The sequence below is a fragment of the Lepisma saccharinum genome, chromosome 22 (assembly GCF_977018435.1).
Source record: "Lepisma saccharinum chromosome 22, izLepSacc3.1, whole genome shotgun sequence".
Lineage (NCBI taxonomy): Eukaryota > Metazoa > Arthropoda > Insecta > Zygentoma > Lepismatidae > Lepisma > Lepisma saccharinum.
This window is the reverse complement of record NC_139250.1, coordinates 1,980,318-1,989,091: the sequence shown is the minus strand read 5'-3', so window position 1 is coordinate 1,989,091 and position 8,774 is coordinate 1,980,318.

Here is an 8,774-nt window from a genome sequence, read left to right as displayed (position 1 = left end):
TTCCCCAAGGATCAATATTAGGTCCACTACTTTTTCTTTTGTACATAAATGATTTACCATTTAATATACAGAATACAAAGATTTTGTTGTACGCAGACGATATTAGCGCAATAATAAAGGGAAATGATGTGAACGAGTTAGAAGCCAACATTGAAAAAACAATGGAAGAAATGAAATCTTGGTTTGACAGTAAGAAATTACTTTTGAATGAACAGAAAACAAATTACGTGCTATTTCACACTAAACAAAACAATAAAATTAAAGATGTAGTAAAGAATAGCCATCTTCCAGTAATATTAGTTAGAGAAACAAAATTTTTAGGAGTTGCCATAAATTAAAATCTAAATTGGTCAAATCACGTAAAAATACTTGTTAAAAAACTAAATTCCAAAATATTTGCACTGAGGATATTAAAACAAACCCTTCAAACAAATTCACTAATTCAGGTATATTATGCAATGTTTCATTCACTAATAAATTATGCAATAGAATTTTGGGTGAATTCACCGGCAAGTTTAGAAGCATTTAGGAAACAAAAGCAAGCTATTAGGATTATAGCAGGTATAAAGCCAAGGGAATCGTGCAAAACGTTGTTTAAGAAATTCAAAATATTAACCCTCCCTTCACTGTACATATATGAAATGTCATTATATGCTAGAAAATATATTGCGCTGCGAAGTTCAATAGAACACACACATAACACCCGAAATAAACAGCTCTTAAAGCCTTACTTCACCAGGCTAACATTAGTTCAAGAAGGACCCCAACAGATGGCAATTAAAATATTCAACCATTTACCAAACGATATAAAAGCAGAAAGTATGACAAGTTTCAAAAACAAATTAAAGAAACTATTAGTTAATAAGGAATATTATAGCGTTAGTGAATATCTACATTGTAAATTATAGAAATTTTGTAATTATATATATATATATATATATATATATATATATATATATATATGAACTGTACTGAACCCTCCAAATACCAATGTATATGGTTTACATGGAAAAATAAAATTGAAATTGAAATTGAAATATAATTGTACGTTTTCATTATCTAGCTTACGTGTTATTAAGATCGACAAAAATTTGTAAGAAGAACTGCCATGTCAAATAAATATATGTCAAATATATAAGGAATTGAATATTTATTGAATAACAAAAGAGAATGTTAGATCGAGTTGACGGAAAGTAAAGCTCCTCATTTATATATTATACGTATTATTATAAGTACGTAGTAGTGTGCATTAATCATCTTTTTCGTTCTGTCACTCAGAGCTGCATGATTCTAATCTAATCCTTGCTTTCCTGTGAGTTCGGCGGAAATGAACAACACTCGATTAGATAACAAAAGGCTAACTTTTGGACGTCTGGGAAATTTTATTGCAACTAAACTTCGAAAAATTATGTAAGATGAAGTTTCACAAGCAGTTCCAATTTTTCTTAGTGAACATCATGACGAGTAATTTCCTTCTTGTGTGTTTCTGTTTATTTCTGCCAATATTAACGTTCTCCAGCGCTTCTCTCTCTCCGTTCCAAAGAGTACAATGGGGCCCGCAGAGGAGGGTCAGAGGGGACAGTTGCCCACCTGAGATATGGAAAGATAAATTAAATTGGATTGGTGATATTGTATCGATATTTTATTATAAAAATATTGTATTTTGTGACTTACAGGTTGTAAGTTACAGAATTGCTGCCATGTCCAACAACATATCGAGAGAATATTTTCACCAGAGACGTTAGAATCATGTTGACGTTGTATCTAGGGGTGTGGGGGACGGAACATTTTTGGTCGGTCGGGATTGGGAAGGAATCTTTTTATCATCCTGACATTCGAGACCAGGTCCGTTCAAATGTCGAATTCTGCACGCTATTTCCCTTAAGTTATTGATTTTGCACTTCTGGAAAAAAATTCATTTATAATGCAACGACCCGGGACCCCTTGACGGTTTGGGGTCTTGAAAAGTCTGGAAATCATTTCCCGAAGTTGCGATATGACTTTGATAATTCAGGTGCCGTTATTTTGAATTACCCTTTCTTCACACTTTTATCCATGGAAAGGAAGTGAAGCGAATCCAGGTTCTATTTAAGTACTGGACTCAAGTCTGAACTTGTCAGCAACACCAGCCTGTTTTCAAATCATTTTCAATTTTATGATTTGTCAAATAATAATAATAATGACAAAATACAATAATTTTTATGTAATTATGTAGGTAATAAAATACCTAGGATAAAAAGTACAATAAATTTTGTTTTTTAACAGTAACACTTAAAGTATTTAAAAATGAGCCTATTATTTTTCATCATTAAAACAGTAAATACCATGTCATGTTCCTTATTGGAGGAAGATAAAAGGTACGGGGAGCAGGTTAGAAAGTTTTGTGGGGCGGCAGGTGGACAGAAGGGGGTGCAAAAATCCACTGTGATCAGTGGCGTGCCCAGGATTCTTGAAAGGGAGGGGTCATGTATAATTTTTCTTGGTAGTCAGCCCTCATTTTGTCATATTTTGCTACCTTTGACGTTCTTTTTTAGTAATACTGGGCGAAAGGGGGGGATTATAACCCCCCTCAACCCCCCTTGGGCACGCCACTGACTGATAATATTAGATCTTGAGCCGCCCCTGTAGGGAACCCCCAGGCGCTTTTCTTATTTCGTATCATTTGACATGAAACAACAATGAGCAAGATTTTGACATAAAATTCTAGAGGTTGGCTACACCATTTTCACGCTGTCATCGTACATTTTCCTCCGTTTTTGAAATAAAAAAATCGAATCGAAGAGGTGGGAATATCACTATGCAGTCATGCCAGGAAGGGGCCGGGAGGGTGGGTAACAGTAGGGTACGGGAATTCGCAGTTTTTAATTCGCTCAGACTCGAGTATTCTGTGTACATGATTTGATGGAGGGGAGTTGGGGACGAGAGCATAAAAGAAACAGACGCGCATCCCTCGCTGCGATCGGCCCGCCCTCTCGCTGAAGTAATGAAAATTATGCATTAGTTCATATCGAAAGGGTTTTTTCCTTTCTTTTCTTCAGTCAAAGCTTTTCTTTCATCGCTTTTCTTCTTCTTCTTCTTTGGCAGGAATTAGATGAGTGGCAGGGAACGGGAGGTGGCCGCTAGGCTTGGCACGGAGAATGAACCTGTGGAACCGTGAACGAATGAACTGAATGCTGGGATGACTCAACTGATGAGGTTTATTTTAATCTGTAGAGAACATTTTTCTTCCTCCTTCTTGCTTGTTTTTGTTATCTTGTACCCAAGATCCCACCAGGGGGAGGAGATTGTAATGTTTCGTCCTGTTGTCTTCGCTTCTACCTTATGCAAATCAATGTTCATTTTGGTTCACAGTGTCCTCGTGATGAGACTGTGTTGACACATCGACCCATAACGGTAGAATGTGCAGGAAGAATGTGTGTATTAACGGACCCAAGACTTCAAACAGGATTGTACTATTGCAAGCCAAAGCAATATGTTGTCGTGGAGTACGGTTTGTTCAATCTTCCCTCTAGCGTGAAGTCTGAAAAATGCAAGTAACTGACACAGCATCGACCTCGTTTTGCTGGAGGGTCGCCATATCAAACCTACGGTCCGATTTGACGACGTATATAGATTTCTCTACATAGAGTTTTGTTAGTTCTTATCAAAAAATACATATATTTCGGTCAATTGTTTGATTTGATTTAAAGTTTGTTGTTTAACGTCAAATAAGAAAAAGTTATGTTCTTCTTCCCTACTCCCTTTTATGTATAAGTCTTTTCACTGGGTCTTGTAATTTCTTTCTAGCTGTTAATCTTCTTTCTGTTTCACTTGTTCGTGCTCACTTCTCTTCTGTCTCAGGTTCTTCGTAATCTCTCTCTCTGTATCTGTTCTTGATCTATATTTCTTGTTCTCCTTCCTTCTCTCGCTTCGATATTTCTTTCTCTTATGCTTATTTATATTCTCATCCTACCCCCCTCTCTCTCTCTCTCTCTCTCTCTCTCTCTCTCTCTCTCTCTCACACACTCTATGCGTGTGTCTTCTTTAATTCTCTTTCTTTCTCTCCCTCTGTCGCGTTTTTTTAATATATATCTCCTTTTTTTCTCCATTAAAAAGCTTCTTCCTTAATTTACTTGTATTTTCGAATACCTGACTTTTGGGGACCTTATTTATTCGATTTTCGCCCGGAAGGACATCCTGTTCTTAACTCGGATTCCTTGGAATTTTCCCCTGGCGTCGCCTTCATCCCCGATGGAGTCCACGGGGAAGGTGAGACTGTGCGTGAAGTGGACTTTCAACAAAACTCAAACTTCAATAGTGGTATCGTCGTCGCCTTGTAATCAAGGGGTCCCGGGTTTGATACCCGGTGGAGGCACATAGTGGTTCCCACTTTAAACTGTACGTACAGTCGAGATTAGTCTTACTGTGCATGAAGTGGACTTAAAATGGGGTATTGTCATGGGTGGGACACGCCAGCAACATTTTTCTTACAGTTTCTGTGCAATGAAACATAGAACTTAACACTCTTGATTAAACATAACTACGCTTAGAATACTTTACCAGATTTATAGCTGTAAGTGGACAATATTGTGTCACCGCTTATCGGTGGGACAGATAAAACACTGCCTCTCTACTTAAAAATAAATTTATTTTAATTTCTGTGAATTGTCAAGTGATGAAAAATAAATAATTCAGACGAAGAGAGAACATAATTTACCTTTGAATATTCTAGTGGAGTTGAGAAGGAAATGCAACAGTTAAAGGAGAAATTAATTGTTTTCTGGTGTCACGGGTGGGATACAATACAAAAAACAAGTAAATTCAAATAGTAATATGTAAAATACCTTCTACCTTCTAACTTAATTATGTGTAATACTTGATTTTTATACAAATGATACTTTTAGAGTGTTCACGCACAAGATAGGATAAAGTTTAAGGTTCAGGGGCACTTTCACAAGGAATGCCCCCCCCCCCATGCCTCGATAATCATCAACTGAAACTAACAATACTTTTGTTATTCTAGAAGTATTCAATTTTCCTATTTATTTTGACATTACTTGATAGAACAGCTTGTTTGCACAACAAACAAACAGATTTGTGTAACATACATTAATGACTTGTCCATCTTTTATAATCACTTTTTTAGCGCTGGTGATGCAATTTGATCACGAGTGGGACAATCTGAGTGCTACTGGCATCAGCAAATACAAGCGCGTGCCCCAAACAAACCCCTTGCCCCCTTTTCACCCTTCGCACAATGGGCCTAAGTGAGCATGACATAATAGCCTTTGTCGAAGCATTTGGAGGGTGAGGGGAGATAAGATCTACAGGACTCGAACCCTCGTCAACAGATTACTTACACAAATGCAGTTTACCTCCAATGAGCTAATAATGAGAGAGAGACTGGATAGCGTCCGGGTTAAATAAACTACATGATGGCGTGTTTGACGCACGGATTGGCGGATTAGATTAAGCCTTTTGGCGCGATTGCTGCTCTCCGGGGGTTGGGGGAAGAGGGAGGGGTTGGTTGGGCTCCGAAAGCAACCCTCACCCTCGCCAGCCGGTACCAGATGACTGCTTGTCCATTCAGCATAAAACGCAGATAGAGTCAAAGGCTGCTGTTTTGAGAGAACGCCATGCTGAAGTCTGCCTAACCGCACTCTCTTACACTCCCTCCCTCTCTCTCTCTCTCTCTCTCTCTCTTTACCCCATTTTGCATCCAATCCTATCTTCCCCCACTCCGTTCTGGCCTTCTCCTGACCGGAAATGGTAGATTTCCCACAATTCAGACTTGGAAGGTAAATATCCCTTTACGGAGGGATAATTTTCTCACATGAGGGAAAATTGGGAATCTCTGGAACGAGCGAACGGAAGCAAGTCTCTGCGCAAGTAGTGCGAGGGAACGGGATCGCGTGGAGGGGGAAAGCGACTACAGCTACCAGGCTTCGCTCCGCCCACTCGCTTTCTTCCCTTCTCTACCGTTATGCGCGGACTTGCTCCAGAGACTCCCGGGATAGAGTATAGGAAGAATGTATTCAACAGTGGCAGGGCGAAATTTCTTCAGTGAATTTTTAAAAATCCTCAAAAGAGGGTAAGTCAGCAAGAAATGTCTTTCTTTGCCAGCTTTATATTCCTACAATGGGAAGGAAACTTCCATGTATAGGCGAGAGACATCGCTTGGACTGTTTCCCCTATGGATAAATAACCTTATCGCTACAAGATGTGTTCTCACTTTCATGTGAAAGTAATCTACTCATAGAAATCCACAATTTTCATATTCGATTTAGATATTCTTCTTCAGCGAAATTAGAGAAACATTATTTTCTGAGTCAACATATTTTTACGTCATGTGTAATAACATACGAGAAGTGTTCAATGAATAAGGTACCAAAACGTTTCACGAACGTAAAATTTTCGTCACCTTATTTACTGAAGAACCCTCGTACTGTAACCCACTCAAAATTTAAACTGGTAATGTTCCTTTTCGAGTGAATGCTGGTTGGCTAATCCATTCATCACATTACTTGTTATTAGGCTGACAGTGACGAGAATACGAATTTTGTGTCAAAGGTTCTGGGTTCGATTCCTGGCAGAGCATGGGTGTTCCACTGTATTTTTTTCAGCTATTTCATCTAATCTATGCAATTAACCTAAAGATATGGGGAAACTACATTAAATATTTATAATAGCATATGAAAGGTACCAGGTAGATGGAAGAAAAAGGGAAAAGGAAGTGCCAGTGTCCTACGGTAAAGGTATCATCCCAGCGTTTTCATGGAAAGACTGAGAGCAGAGAATAAGTGAATGTTAGTGACTGGTAGCCGGATATTTCATTTTGGAGACTTTATACCTGTAACCCTTTTACCGTGTACAATTCACTATGACTGGTAAAATGTGTCTGTTGTGTGTAATAAAGAATTGAGGTAAATATTTCTCGAAAACTGACTTTTCTCTTTGAGGGATTTTTGGGACAAAATGGGAATTTTTTTCTCATCGAGGGAATATCTTGGGAACAACACTGCTCCTACCCTTACGGCTTTCAAACACACACACACACACACACACACACGTACACAAACAGAAGGGCGCAGCGGTCGCCGTGATTCACCGGCCCTTTCCTCTGCCTCAAAAACACGCCAGACTCAATTTCGGATTCCCCGCATTTGACTGTTTTGCTAGAGGGCGGGCAGTTGAATGACGTTAATAAGTCGAGGATAGTTGATTAATTAGAACACAGAGCGTAGCGAGGAGGGGGAGGGGGGAGGATCCTCTGCAAATTCCCATTTCAATGCGCCATTCAGATGAACGTAGCCGACCTCCACCAATGCGGCTTTTCATCCTAAACCAGATTTTCATTAACTGTTGCGCGCAGAGCAGCTGAGACCGGGTCAGAAATCAAAACATTACCCATCCTTCCTCCCCCTTGCACACGCGCGCCATCTACGTTCCTTGCTCCGAATCCCGCCCCCTCTTTCCCCCCTGTCTCTCCGCCTCAAAACGTCAACCGGAGTTAGTACAATCTGCAAACCAGTTAATTAGACGCGCAATGAATTCGCTGGTGCAAGGACGTTTCGTAATTACGTGCGTTTATTCTATTGTTGCAACAGAAACTTGGACTACGAGGTAATGGAAAATTACTGGCTGTTCATCTATTGCAGCTGGGTTGACATGAAGGACAAACTTCCCTGCAAGTTGACATGTTTTGCTTTCCAAGCACAACGACACGACTAGCGTTTAAAAAAGCCATTGCTATATTCAAGTAGAGTATATTATGGAAAAAATACAATTACTTTATAGTTTCTTTGACAAGATATGGCTGGCAAGTTTTTTTTTCCTACTAGTTCCATACTTGCAGCAAGATGAGTACATTCAGTTGGACCTATTAACTGCAGTGAGCGGGAATTGATTGGCGGAAATGACGTCAAAGATAGATTGATTTGCTGTTTTAAGTCCACTTTATGCACAGTAAGGCTAATCGGGACTGGACCTACAGTTTAAAGTAGGATCCGAACCACTTGTGCCTCCATCGGGTATCGAACCCAGGACCCCTTGATTACAAAGGCGACGATGACGTCAAGGAGGTAGGTAGGTTTTTTAGAATCGTGTGAAGAATGGTAACCATTCAGTCGATCGTCATGAAATTCTTAATAGATACCACTGCTTTATCCGTACCATTTTTTTTTTGTCACAAAGGTCCAATATTTATGGCATTTTAACTCTAAATTTACCCTTACACGCCTCTAAATTGGAATTCATATCCTCCAGGCGGGAAATTCTGGGTAAACACCTGTCGGAGCTGTTAGTACCGATAATAAAATGTACTACTGTGTAAAATCTTTAACAAGCAGTAAAAAGGTATACTTCGCATGCAAATTGTCCATTACTATTTTTATTCATTTGCCCATTAATTTTTGTTTGTTTTTCAGGAATAAAATGTTACCGATTCTGCTTTAATTCTTGAACATCACATTGCGTAATAGAACGTGAATGAACATGGAGAGCGAATTATACTTGTATTATTTCGAAGGTAAGTACGAAGAAGCCAAATGAGAACATAATTCAAACATAACCAAAATTAACCACTTTTAGTAATTGTATGCAACAGGATGGGCACAACATTGGATGCGATATACTCTAAATATACTGTTCAGATAAAGAATTTTCTTTAATGATACGTTTTATTTCTAATATTATTATGCAATAAACGATCCATATATACATAACCTTACTTTCAATTATTCCTTGCAGGACGATAATTGCGAAAAAGCATTCCAGAACCTTCGTTCAAAAGTCTT